The following is a 12,535-nucleotide window of genomic DNA, read 5'->3' as shown; positions in this document are numbered from 1 at the left end:
TTTCTCTTCATTCTCTGCATCATCTCACTTCTCACTCAGATCTTGCACCTAGCCTAGATCATAAGCTGAATGGAGACAAATTGATTTGTAATTTTGATTTTTAGATTCCTTAGACGAGGGGCCAGCAAACTATGGCCAGCAGCCAAATCCAGTTCACCACCTGATTTTTGTAAAGTTTTATGGCTTACAGTCACACCGTTTTGTTGATGTATTGGCCACGGTTGCTTTCCAAAGTCAGAGTCGACTAGTTGTGTAAAAGACCATAACGCCAGCAACATACTTACTGCGTGACCTCTACAGAAAAAGTTTGCTGACCTCTAGCCTTAAGACATAACAAACATTCTTAAAATTTTTCAACAAATGAAAGAAATTAAATGGATCATTTGCTTATAAAATTACTCCATCAGCCGTTTCACAGTGGGTATGAAATGTGGAACAACTTCCTTTCTCTGTGACCCAAGAAGAAAAAGATGGCTTTAATTTTGTCACAGAACTTACAGGAGGGAAACTGCACTGTGATTAGGATGGATTTTCCAAGCTTTAGGGAAGCTTAGCTTTGTTTGAAATAAAAGAGTTATTTGTGGTGTAAGAGGAGGCAGCCTGCCAAGGAAGAAGAGATTCCTCTTTAATAAACACAAGGGTTTCAAAGTGAAACCTGAGTCAGGCAAGCATGTATATGTGTCCTCCCTAGGCTTGCCTGAAAATGTTTGCCTCTCAGAGGAATCCCAGGGACTTGGGGGCCTGGATTCTAACAGGGACGCCGCTGCTCACCAGATGGGTCGCCTTGAACAACTTTTTCCCATGGCTCTGGGTCTCACTTTTCTCATTTATAAAATAAAAAAATTAAATAAAGACTTGCCAAAGCATGGCATGCATGAGAATAAGCTGGGGAACTTGTTTGAAACATTGGTCCTCAAATACCTCCTTAGAATTTTTAATTCTGCAAGTCTGAAATGGGGCAGGCGAATATTACTTAAAAGAAGCAAGCCAGGCTACCATCAGGCAGCTGTCTGCTACCGATTCATGGACTGGCATATGGGAAAACCTCTGAATTAGAATCTGAAAGATACTTGCTAGCTAAATGACCCAATAGGTAAGGAGTCTTGATCTGGTCTTTCTACATATTGGGTGCCGTCAAATTCTTTTCCTACTACCTGGTGTCTCTTTCTAGGGGAAACACACACGCATAAACATACACAAACCTGTTAAGCTACCTCTTCTCTGATGTCCTAGGTTTCCATATGTATGGAGGAAAAATGGTGTATTTTTAATTCAATTCTTGTTGCCAGAGGGTATTTAGTATTTTATGGAGACACACACCCCAAACTCATCTCAGCTGCTATGTTTCACTAAAATCAGAACCCTCTCAATTTGTTGGGCGGGCCACAGGCTCTGCTGACACAGGACCTGGGATGGAGCCAAAAGGTGAGTGAGAGCCGCTGTGTTTCCTGTGCACCTGTGCTCAAACAACTTCCAAAAGCATACTGTGCTTTCTTCAAACAAGGAGCATTGTGTGGTCTCAGTTTCAGCTCCAATGTTCAGCCTTTCCATTTTTTTCTGCCTTTCTCGATGACATAAGAAGCTGAACAATTTCGGACCAAATATGGTATATTATTTGGAGGGCTTCAAAACAGCCAAGAAGATCAATTTCTTGCTTTCTACCAGGTTGAAACAATTTGGCAATTGTCTAATTTTCAAATGGAATTACCTTGTATTTCTTTGAACAGATTGTCATGCATTTTAGTAAGTAAGTAGAGGTTAGGGACACATGTGGTTACATGGAATGAGGCTATGAGTTAAAAAAGGAGGTTTAAACGCCAGGAATATGGACTTGTGCCACTTCTGCTACACCTAGGGAGGGAAGTTAGAAATACTGAGAAAAGGTTTCCTTTTTATTGCATCTCTCTTTTTTTCTCTGTCTGAAATGGTTACTTTCGACAAACAAGCTGCAATTTTGTTAGTTAAATCAATTTGGTTTTATTCAAGTAGGGCGATTCCATAAGTAAAGAATGCTCCAAAATGCTATCAGAATGTACCTTATAAATGTAGCTAATCCACTTTTTCTAGTATCTTATTATATTTTTAAACAGCCAATTATACCGGTCCTTCAGCTCTAAAGGTTTCCTTGAGGCCTTTAGGCAGACATAATCAGCTGTTCTATGATGGGTCTCAGAGATAAGAACCAAGATCCTGGGGCTCCCACCTGGTGGTGGAAACATATTCTTCTGTTTTGCCTTTTCACACTTGGGAGTCATAAGCACCTGCTTACAATGTGGAAGGCAGGCAAATGTGACCGTTTACTTTGTGCAATGACCCGTGTTAGTTTCTGGAGACCAAAAGAGAAAGGTATGCTTCCTGCACTGGGGCACCTCATGGCTTAATGGAGAAGAGGGGATGTGAAGAAATAATTACAATCTCTGGTTATAAATGCTGTGCTGTGTAGGGTTAGTTTTTAATATTCTTTATTTACATTATATAATTTAAGTACCTCCCCAGTATGAATGAATACTAGTGATTCTAATAAGGATAAACCCATTAATACATTCTAGTTTCTATACACAAACAGTCACAGGGCAGGGGAGAGTGGGTCAACCAGAGATCCTGTTTCACTTTAAGCAGTGTAGTGGTAGAAACGACCCAGGACCTACGTGGGGTGAGAAAGAATACAGAGAGTTAGAAATTTCTTGCCCCGCTTAACTGATGCTTTCTAATTTCTCAACCATAGTTGCCTGACAATATTACTGATCCTTAAGGGTTGCTGGGAGCATTAAGTGAAATGACACAGGTGAAGTGACCAGCAGAGTCTCACTGCGGATTCACTGTTAGTTTTGTTCCTCTTTCAAAACACGGAGCACTCTTCTTAAGGAGAGGTTCCTATTCCTCAGCCTCCAGCAGAGTGCCACTGAATGTAGTCGTTGAGAGTGTGGACTCTTGAATCAGGTTGGCTTCAGATTCCAGCTCCTTCAGTTCTTAGCTGTGGATGCAAACTTCCTGTGTTTCGTTTCTGTGTGGAAAATACCTGCGTTTATTTCAGTGTTGTGCAAGTTGAGTTAATATAAAAAAAGAACACAAAACAGAGCCCAGTGCCTGCTAACGTCTAGAGATGTGTTTGCAAGGTTGCTATTATTGAATGCGTCTTTGTGTTCCAGCCTCTTTTAAAAGTCACTCTTTTTAAAGGCTTTGGTTTCTCTTTTGGGATAGAATAGTTGCCGGCCTATAGTCTTTACCCAACCATGGAACCCACAGTGAAATCCTGTAAAGATGACTGCTCTGTCAAATTCCCAGGGAGCTTTCTGAGAGTCATTTCTGGCAGAGGCTTGTCCAGTGGAAGCACATTTTCCCCATGTAATACACATTTTTTCCCTCTGTGGTGGGTATGCATGCCTAAGATAAAAATTAAAACTGAAAGGACCCTTAGAGGCAGCTTATCCAGGCCCCTCATTTTATAAATAAGGAATTGGAGTCCTTAAAACAGGATGAGTGAATTTTCTCTGGTCTGTCAGTGTCAGAACCGAGACTGAAGTTCAGGCCTCTTCCTCCAACCCAGCGCTCTTTCTAGAACACAGTAAGATGCATCATAGTGAATAGAAGGATCATGAACTTTAGGATCAGAAGACCAGGTCTGAATGTTGGCTTTCTCTGAGTGTCATTTTCAGGTTACTTAAACCTACTAAAACTTACCATCTTTATCTAATAAAGATGCTAACTTCTTTCTCATAAAGTCATTTTGAAGGTTAAACAAGGTACTGTATGTGAAAGAAACTGACATGAAGCAGGTGCTTAATGAATCTTAGTTTCTTTCCTGTTGCAATAGAACTTATTTTTAGATGCTTGGAAATAGAAGAGAGATCCAGAATTAACAAAGACTTCTGAAGGTGCAGCTGGCCTGGAGCCTGCGCTCAGAGGTGTACACAGGTGAATGCCTTTAGGCATCTGCCCGGAAGCAGGTACTGAGCACTGGGGCGAAGAGAGCAATGGGATCTTTTTTTTCCTGGGAACACAAACTAACTGGCTAGAACTTTGTGGGCAAGGGAAGGTAGGTTGTGAAACTGGCAGGTGGCTGGGAGCATTGCAGTGACCAGAGTCAATGTCAGGGCTGTTTTCCTCTGAGCTGTATCCACCGCTAAGTTTACAGGGACTTCTGCCAAGTCAAACAGTGCTGCACACACTCAGAGCTGCATTTGCTTTGGGCTCTCCCAGGGACAGCTTCATCAGACTCTGTTGGTCACATGTTCACTCCATGTCACCGGGAAGCAGTGCACCTGTGTGGTTCCAATGTGCTGATGAGAAAGAAAGCTCCTGGGTTTGCATTTTCTTTAAAGCATAGAGCACAAACTGAACACAACTTGTCAAACCTAAACATTTGTTTTGGCACCAGGCCATTCTAACACAAGGACTCAATGCTGTCCCAGGCTGACATACCCTAAAAGACCTTCAAAAGTTGAAATTTAGTGGGATAATAAATATGCCAGGTAGACAGTTGAATCTGAAGATTAAAATCCAAGGGTGATTTGTTAGATCCAAGGAGAAGTCAAGAAAAAGTAAGGCAATCTCCGAGCATCCTAGAAGCCCAGTAATTCTCATGATAGCTTCCTTTTATTAAATGCCTGTTAGGTGCCAGATTTCTATTGCCCATTACTGCTCAATCCTCACAATTTTTTGTTATTATGCCTATTTTGTTGGAATGTAAACTGAGGATCACAGGTGATAGCTGCCTTAGCACAAGATCCCAGAGCAGTATTGGGGCCAAGCCAGGTTTTAAATCAAGATTGATTTAATTCAAAAGGAACAAACACAAAACACCACTCTACCATGCTAGGAAATCAAGGTGAGTGACAAAAAAAATCAAAAATACTTATAAGATAAGAGACTCAACACAACTTAATTGAAATGTCAAATCTTCCCTTTAGCAATCTACAATCCAACGATAATTACCTTGACCAGGGTTGAAGACACAAGATTCAGCCCATCTCCCACTGTGTTTCTTCACATAGATTATGTTCTACCCAGCGTGAATTATTTTCTGCTGTGCTCCCCACGGTTTTTCTCATGACCATTACCTTGCTGTTCTACCTGTATGGAATGCCTTCTATATCTTACTTTTGAAATCTTATCCATCCTTAATTCCGTGCCCTCCAAGATACATTTATGGCTCTCCTGAGTCATTAAGAGAACAAAACATTTGGTTTGGTGGATGCTTGTTAAAATACAAATTCCTGAGCCCTGGTTCTAGAGAGTTTATTCAGCAGGCCCGAAGTGGAACCCCAAATATCTATTTTAATAAACATTTAGGTGATTCAGATGCTGAGAGTACATGGACCACATCTTGAGAAATATAGTCCTAAATTTTTGGATTTTTCTCCCATTGGAAACTTGGTAATTTTTATTCGTATTTTAGTTTGTGTATGCTTATTTTTACCTCTCAGGTTTCAATGAATGTCTATGCCTTCTCTATTTTTTGTTATTCTTTTGCAGTGTGAGGCATTAGGGACTCCCTAAATATTATTGAAATAAATTTACTGCCATAAAAAGAAATATTTTAGGAAATAGTTTTCTACCTTTTTTTCCCCCTCATAGCAAAGAAGGTAAATTTGGAAAAAGACTAGGAGAAATTAAGATGGCAGATAAATAGAAAGACAGGAATTAAAGCATGTTGGAAGAAAGTATAAGAGTATAATGATGCAGTACCTAGTGCCCAAATTCAGGTTGCACCTTGGTCATTCCACCAGTATCTCCCTTATGCCACACATCCAAACAGAACCTAGTGATTCCAGAATGATATTCTTCTGCAACTTTGGTCATCATTGGATCTGTGGAATTTGTTCAATACCTCCCATTTATCTTATAGAAGAAAAAACTAAAACTTAATGGCTTGAAATTCATGATCTAACCTTTATTTGCAAACCTGTTATATATCACTTCCTTTCACTCCTCAGTGGCTTCATCCACTCAGGAGAAATGAGAGCTGGAAGTAGGGCAGACATGAAAGCATTCCCTAGGTCACACACAGACCCGTCAACATGGTACAGAAGGCTCGTTGGCACAAGAGGCTTAAACATAACTTCTGACCAAACACTGACTAAAACTACTCTGACTCAGGGGCTACTCCTGGCATGACTGAGTATTCCCAGTGCCCTCTCTCAAACAATCACAGAGGGACCCTCCAAGCTACTAGTCCCCCAGTGAACATGGGGCAAAACACTATAAATATCCTCAGCTATGACAGCACCCTCAAAACATGCAAGTATTCAATGATAAAGGGTAAAAATCTAACTGGCTGAGTGGTCTTAAGTACAACCTTTAACTGGTAAGTGACTTTTGCTGACCCAATATTGATCCCTAGATAGCAAGGCTAAAAATTAACAAAGGAAAACAGTCTGAACAGGGATATGAGAAGCTGTGCATTGCAAAGGAAATAAATATGACAGCTGTAATTTGAGCCAGGCCACTAAAGAAAGACATGAGCAAGTGAACGACAGCAACTCCTGAGGAGGGGGTTAATATCTAGAGTTGCTACAAGATATTATCTAGAGTCATCAGCCAAAAAATTATAGGACACGCAAATAAAGAAGAATGTGTGATCCATAGATGAGGGGATAAAGCAAGCTATAGAAACTGCCTTTGTAGCAACTCATATGGGAAACTTAGCACAGAATGTCTTCAAAATAGCTGTTATAAATATGTTTAAATAACTAATTCAAACCATGCTTTAAAAATTAAAGAAATGTATCATGAGAATGTCTCATCAAATAGAGAGTGTCAGTAAAAAGAACTTATGAGATGTCCAAATAGAAATTCTGGAGTTGAAATATATTAATAACTGAAATTTTAAAAAAAGTAAAACTAACAGGGCTTAACAGCAGAATTGAGCTGGCAGAATAAGGAATCAGTGATATTGAAGATAGGGTCAATAGAGATTATACATTCTGAAGAACAGAAAGAAAAAGAATGAAGACGTATTAATAGAGCCTCAGAGAAATGAGTATATACCATTAAGTGCATGAACATACACATGATAGATATTATCAGAAAGAGAGGAGAGAAAGGAGTGAAAATAATACTTAAAGAAATAATAGCTGACAAGCTCTCAAATGTACTGAAAAACATTATTCTAACATCTATGGATCTCAACAAAGTCCAAGTAGAATACACACAGAGAGTTGCACGTAGAAACATCACAGTCAAAATGATGAAAGACAAATGATGTCGATATCAACAAAAGAAAAACAACTCCTCAATACAAGAAAATCCCAATAACATTAATAGCTACCTTCTCATCAGAATCAGTGGCGGCCAGGAGTTAGTAGGGCAACATATTCCCAGTGATAAAAGTACTCTTATCCATTAAACATATCCAGCAAAACTGTTATTCAAAAATGAAGGTGAAATAAAGACTGTTCCAAATAAAAACTGAGGGAATTTGTTGTTAGCAAAACTGCCTTATGAGAAATAGCAAAGAAAGTTCTTCAGGCTGAAAGTAAGTGACACCAGACAGTAATTCATATTTTTACAAAATAACAGAGCATGCTGGTAAAGGTAATTAGGTATGCAATTAACAAAGCACAATGTAATTTCATATTTGTTGTTTTTTCTTTTACTGACTAAAAATGCAATTGTGTAAAACTACATGTATGTAATTGTATTATGGGGTCTATGACATAGAAATGTAATTTATTTGACAGCACAAAGGGGATGGGTGGGTGCACACCTGCAGTATAGTAAGAAATTGACATATTGACACCAGATGATAACTCAAGTCCTGAGAAAGAAATGAAGGGAACAAGAAAGGGTAAATAATAAAGTTAATATAACATACTATAGACACACACACACACACGTGTATACTTGCTCTTCTTTCTTTTCTGAGCTTCTTTAAAAGCCATAAATTTATATAAAGGAATTACAACAATGTAATGTCAGATTTGTAATATATAGAGAAATAATAATAGTAGCAGTAGTAGCACAATCAAGGAGAAAGGGAAGAAAAATGTAGGAGTAAAATTTGTGTATTTCATTGAAAGTAAATCATGTAAGTCTGAAGTATATTCTGATAAGTTCAGAAATATATTTTAAGCTCTTGTATAACCAAACATAAAACAATTAACATTACTGAAATGTTATAATTAAAATTTTGGATGTATTAAAATTTTACAAAGGAAATATCACTTAATACAAAAAAGTCAATAAAGTTAGAATAAAAAAGAAACATAAAAAGCAAAGATCAAATGCAAATCTAACCACGTTAATAATAATATTAAATATGAAGGGATTAAACAATTCATCTAGAATATATAGATTATCAGACTGAATGAATAAACAAGATCCAACTATATAAATCCACAGGAAACATTTCAGATTCACAGTTACAGATTGATTGAAAGTAAAAAGATGGATAAAGATATTCCATGCAAACAATAAGCAAAAGATTGTCAGTGTGGCTATATTAATAACAGACAAAATAGATGGTAAAACAAAAAATGTTACTTAGGACAAAGAGGGATATTTTATAATGGTAAAATGGTCAATCCATCAAAAACATATTAATAATTATACATTTATGTCTCTAGTAATTCCAAAAGAAATGAAACAATAACTGACAGAAATGAAGAAAGAGATAGAAAATTCTGGTAGACAATAGTAGTCAGAAGACTTCAAAACCCTACTTCCTATAGTGGATGGAACAACTGAACAGAAGATCACAAAGGAAATAGAAGACTTCAACAATACTGCATACCAATTACACTTGAGAAATAACTATAGAATATGCCACTGAATGGAAGCAGAATATACATTATTTTTAGGTGCGCAAAGAACATTCTGCAGAATAGACCATATGCTAGGCCATAGCACAAACTCCAGTTAGTTTAAAAGAATATAAATCAATAAAGCATGTTATGCAATCACAAAGGAATTGAATTGGAGATAAATAACAAAAGGAAAGTTATAATATATTTGGGAATTAAACAGGATTTTTAAATAAGAAATCTCAAAGAAAATTAGAAAACACATTAAGGTGGATGACAATGAAAATAAAACACACAAAAGAACATGGAATGCTATTAAAACTGTACAGAGGGAAATATGTAGCTATACATGCCTATATTAAAAAAGGAAAGCTTGCAAATAACCTAACCTTCCACATTAAACAACTGGAGTGAGAAGAGCTTACTAAGCTCAGTGTCATCAAGAGGAAGCAAAGTAAATATGCACACAGAGACAGAGAGCCAGACAGAGAGATAGGGAAGAGAGAGAGAAGAAATCAGTGAAATAAGTGAAGAGAAAATAAAGAAATTTAGCAAAAGAAATTGTTGGCTTTTTGAAGGGATCAACAAAATTAACAAATCTTAAGCTACATAAGCAAGAATAAAGACTCAAATTACTAAAATCCCCCAATGAAATTAAGAAACTACTGACCTTGCAGAAATGAAATGGACTTTAAAAGCATGCTATGGACAATTCCAACAAATTTGAGAATTTATTTGAAATGGACAAATGCCCAGAAAGACACAAATTACAAAAATGGACTCAAGAAGAAATAAAAAATCTATATAGGTTTATAATTGGTGAAGAGATTGAATTAATAATAATTTTAAAACTTCTTACAGAGGAAAGCCCAAAAGCCCAGATGACTCCACTACCTAATTCTACCAAATGTTCAAAGAAGTAATAGTATTCCTTTACTAACTCTTCCAAATAAACAGAAGAGTAGGGCAAACTCCCCAACTAATTATAAGAGGTTATTTTTTTCCCTGATACCATAAGCAGAGAAAGATATGCAAGAGAGGAAAACTATAGTCCAATATACTTTATGAATACATATGCTAAAAATCCTCAAAAAATTAGCAAACTGAAACAAGCACCATATATAAATAGATTGAGCACCATAATATAGAATGTATCCCAGTAATGCAAGGTCAGCTTAAAACCAAAAATAAATGAATGTAATATACCATATAAATAGAATAAAGAAAAAAAGTCATATGATCTTCTCAATCTTAATAGATGTAGAAAAACATTTGACATAAAAACTTCAGCTAACTAGAGGTAGAAGGAAACTCCTTCAACCTGATAAAGGCATTTCAGAACCCCCACAGCTAACATGATACATAATAGTGAACATGATATTAGGAAAACAATGCCATTTACAATAGCTTCAAGGAGAAATAAATATTTAGATACAAGTTAGACAAAAGGAGTGTAAGGCTTCTACCAAGTATTCCTGAAAAAACTCGTAATAAATGGAAAAAAAATTCCATGCTTATGGATCAGAAAATTTAATATCTAATGGCAGTACTCCCCTCATTGATCCAAATCCCAGCTGCTTTCTTTTTCATTTCAGAAATTCACAAGCTGATCATAAAATTCATATGGAAATGCATGGGATCCCAAAAAGCCAAATCAGTCTTTAAAAAGAACTGGAAGTACAAGGGTAGTTCAGTGATCAAATTCTCTCCTGCCGTGCAGGAGACCTGGGTTCAATTTCCAGCCCGTGCTCTTCCCCAAAACCAAACAAACAAACAAACAAATTCAACAAATAGTGCTGCAATAATGGGATACTTATATGGAAAACAAATGAAATGTGACCCCTGCCATACAAAAAAGAGAAGAACAAAGTTGAGGGATTCACAATTCCAGATTTCAAAACCTACTGCAAAGCTAAAGTAGTCAAAACACTGTGGTACTAGCACAAGTATAGACATAGGGATCAATGGAATAAAATGGAGTTCAGGAATAAATCCGGACATACATGGTCAACTGATTTTCAACACTGGTGCCAAGAGCATTTGATGGGGAAGGAATAATAGTCCTTCCACAAATTGTTCTGGGAAAATCGGATGGATAGTCACATGCAAAGGAAAATAGTTGGAGTCTTACTTCGTACCGTACAAAAAGACTCAGTCAAATTGAATCATATATGTAAAAGCTAAAATTATAAACCTTGTAGAGGAAAACATATAGGTAAATTTTTCACAGCCTTGGATTAGACAGTGGTTTCTTAGAAATGATACCAAAAGCAAAAGAGACAAATATGTATAGAGATAAATAGCTATATTTGTCTACATAAAAAATATTTTGCATTACAAACAATACTATGAAGAAAATGATAACCCAAATAATGGGAGAAAATATTTGGAATTGTAAATGGAATATATGAAGAACTCAGTATTTAAAAGTGCACAATTAAAAAATAGGAAAAGGATTGAATAATAATTTCTACAGAGAAGATATGCAAATGACCAATAATCACGTGGAAATGTAAAACATTTTCAATAACATTAGTTATCAGGAAAATTAAATCCACAATTAAATATTATTTCACACATCCTAGTATGGCTATAATCAAAAAGACAGACAACAGCAGTGTTGGACAAAAATAGGGAGAAATCAAAACCATCCTACACTGCTAATGGGTAAAACAAATTGTGCAGTTTCTTTGGAAAACAATTTGGCAGTTTTTCAACAAGTTCATCATAGGGTTGCCATAATTTCCAACAATTTCACCTCTAGGTATATATACCTAAGGGACATGAAAGCATAGAGCCATGGAAAACCTTATATATAAATGTTCATTATATAGCACCCTTCATAATACCCCAAAAGTAGAAACCTAAATGTCCATCAACTAATGAATGTATAAATAAAATATAGTATATCCATATAATGGAATATTATTAGGCAGTAAAAATAAATGAAGTACCAATTTATGCAACTACATGGCTGAGCCTTGAAAACATTATGCTAAGTGAAAGAAGCTAGTCACAAGCAGCATGTATTGTATGATTCTAATCATGCAAAAAATCCAGAATTGGCAACTCTATAGAGATATAAAGAAGAGTTATGGTTAAGTAAAGCAGAGTTGGTAGTGCATGGGGGAAATGGAGATTGACTGCTAATGTGTTCTGGATTTCTTTGGAGATGACCAAAATATTCTAAAATTAAATTGTGGATGATGATTGCAAAACCCTGTGAATACACAAGAAAACACTGACTTGTACACTTATATAGATGAATCATATAGTATTTGAAGTATATGTCAATACCGCTGTTTTAAAAGACTAGAATAGATTAATTGTGGTTTCACTTTCACAATAGCCCAGGTGGTCTCTCTCTGCACATTATTAATACTTTCCAATCCTACTACATCCATGTTGTTGACATACATTTCTACCTATTATTTAGTGCTGTTTTAGACTTGAGAGAGAAATTTCCCTCAAAACTCAGTGCTAAAAAACTGAGTTAACAATTTTTCAACTTTATTTATTGAGCGCCAGGAATGTGTTGTCAGTGACAAGCATGACACAATCCTCATAGCTTCCAGTCAGTTCTAGAAACGAAGAAAATCTTATAACCGATGTCGTTTCCTTACTACTTTGATTATTAGGAAACTTAAAACATTGGAGAAACTTTTAGTTAATTATGTAAAATTCTTGAGCATTAATTTTTTCTCTCCCATGTTCATTTTCTCCAGAGCATTACTTTTCTGTTTCTCCTTATTTTCACTTCACTCTGATTTTTAATCTATTTGTATTGATTT

At 36.3% G+C, this 12,535-nt stretch overlaps 1 long non-coding RNA gene across 1 annotated transcript in view; it reads left to right on the top strand.

Annotated features, from left to right (window-relative positions):
* LOC143676078 (uncharacterized) overlaps positions 1 to 12,535 on the top strand; it is a 123,152-nt gene that overhangs the window by 33,672 nt on the left and 76,945 nt on the right. The window lies entirely within an intron of this gene.

Source organism: Tamandua tetradactyla, chromosome 3 (assembly GCF_023851605.1).
Source record: "Tamandua tetradactyla isolate mTamTet1 chromosome 3, mTamTet1.pri, whole genome shotgun sequence".
Lineage (NCBI taxonomy): Eukaryota > Metazoa > Chordata > Mammalia > Pilosa > Myrmecophagidae > Tamandua > Tamandua tetradactyla.
The sequence above is the reverse complement of the archived record's forward strand: the minus strand, read 5'-3'. Positions and strand labels throughout refer to the sequence as shown.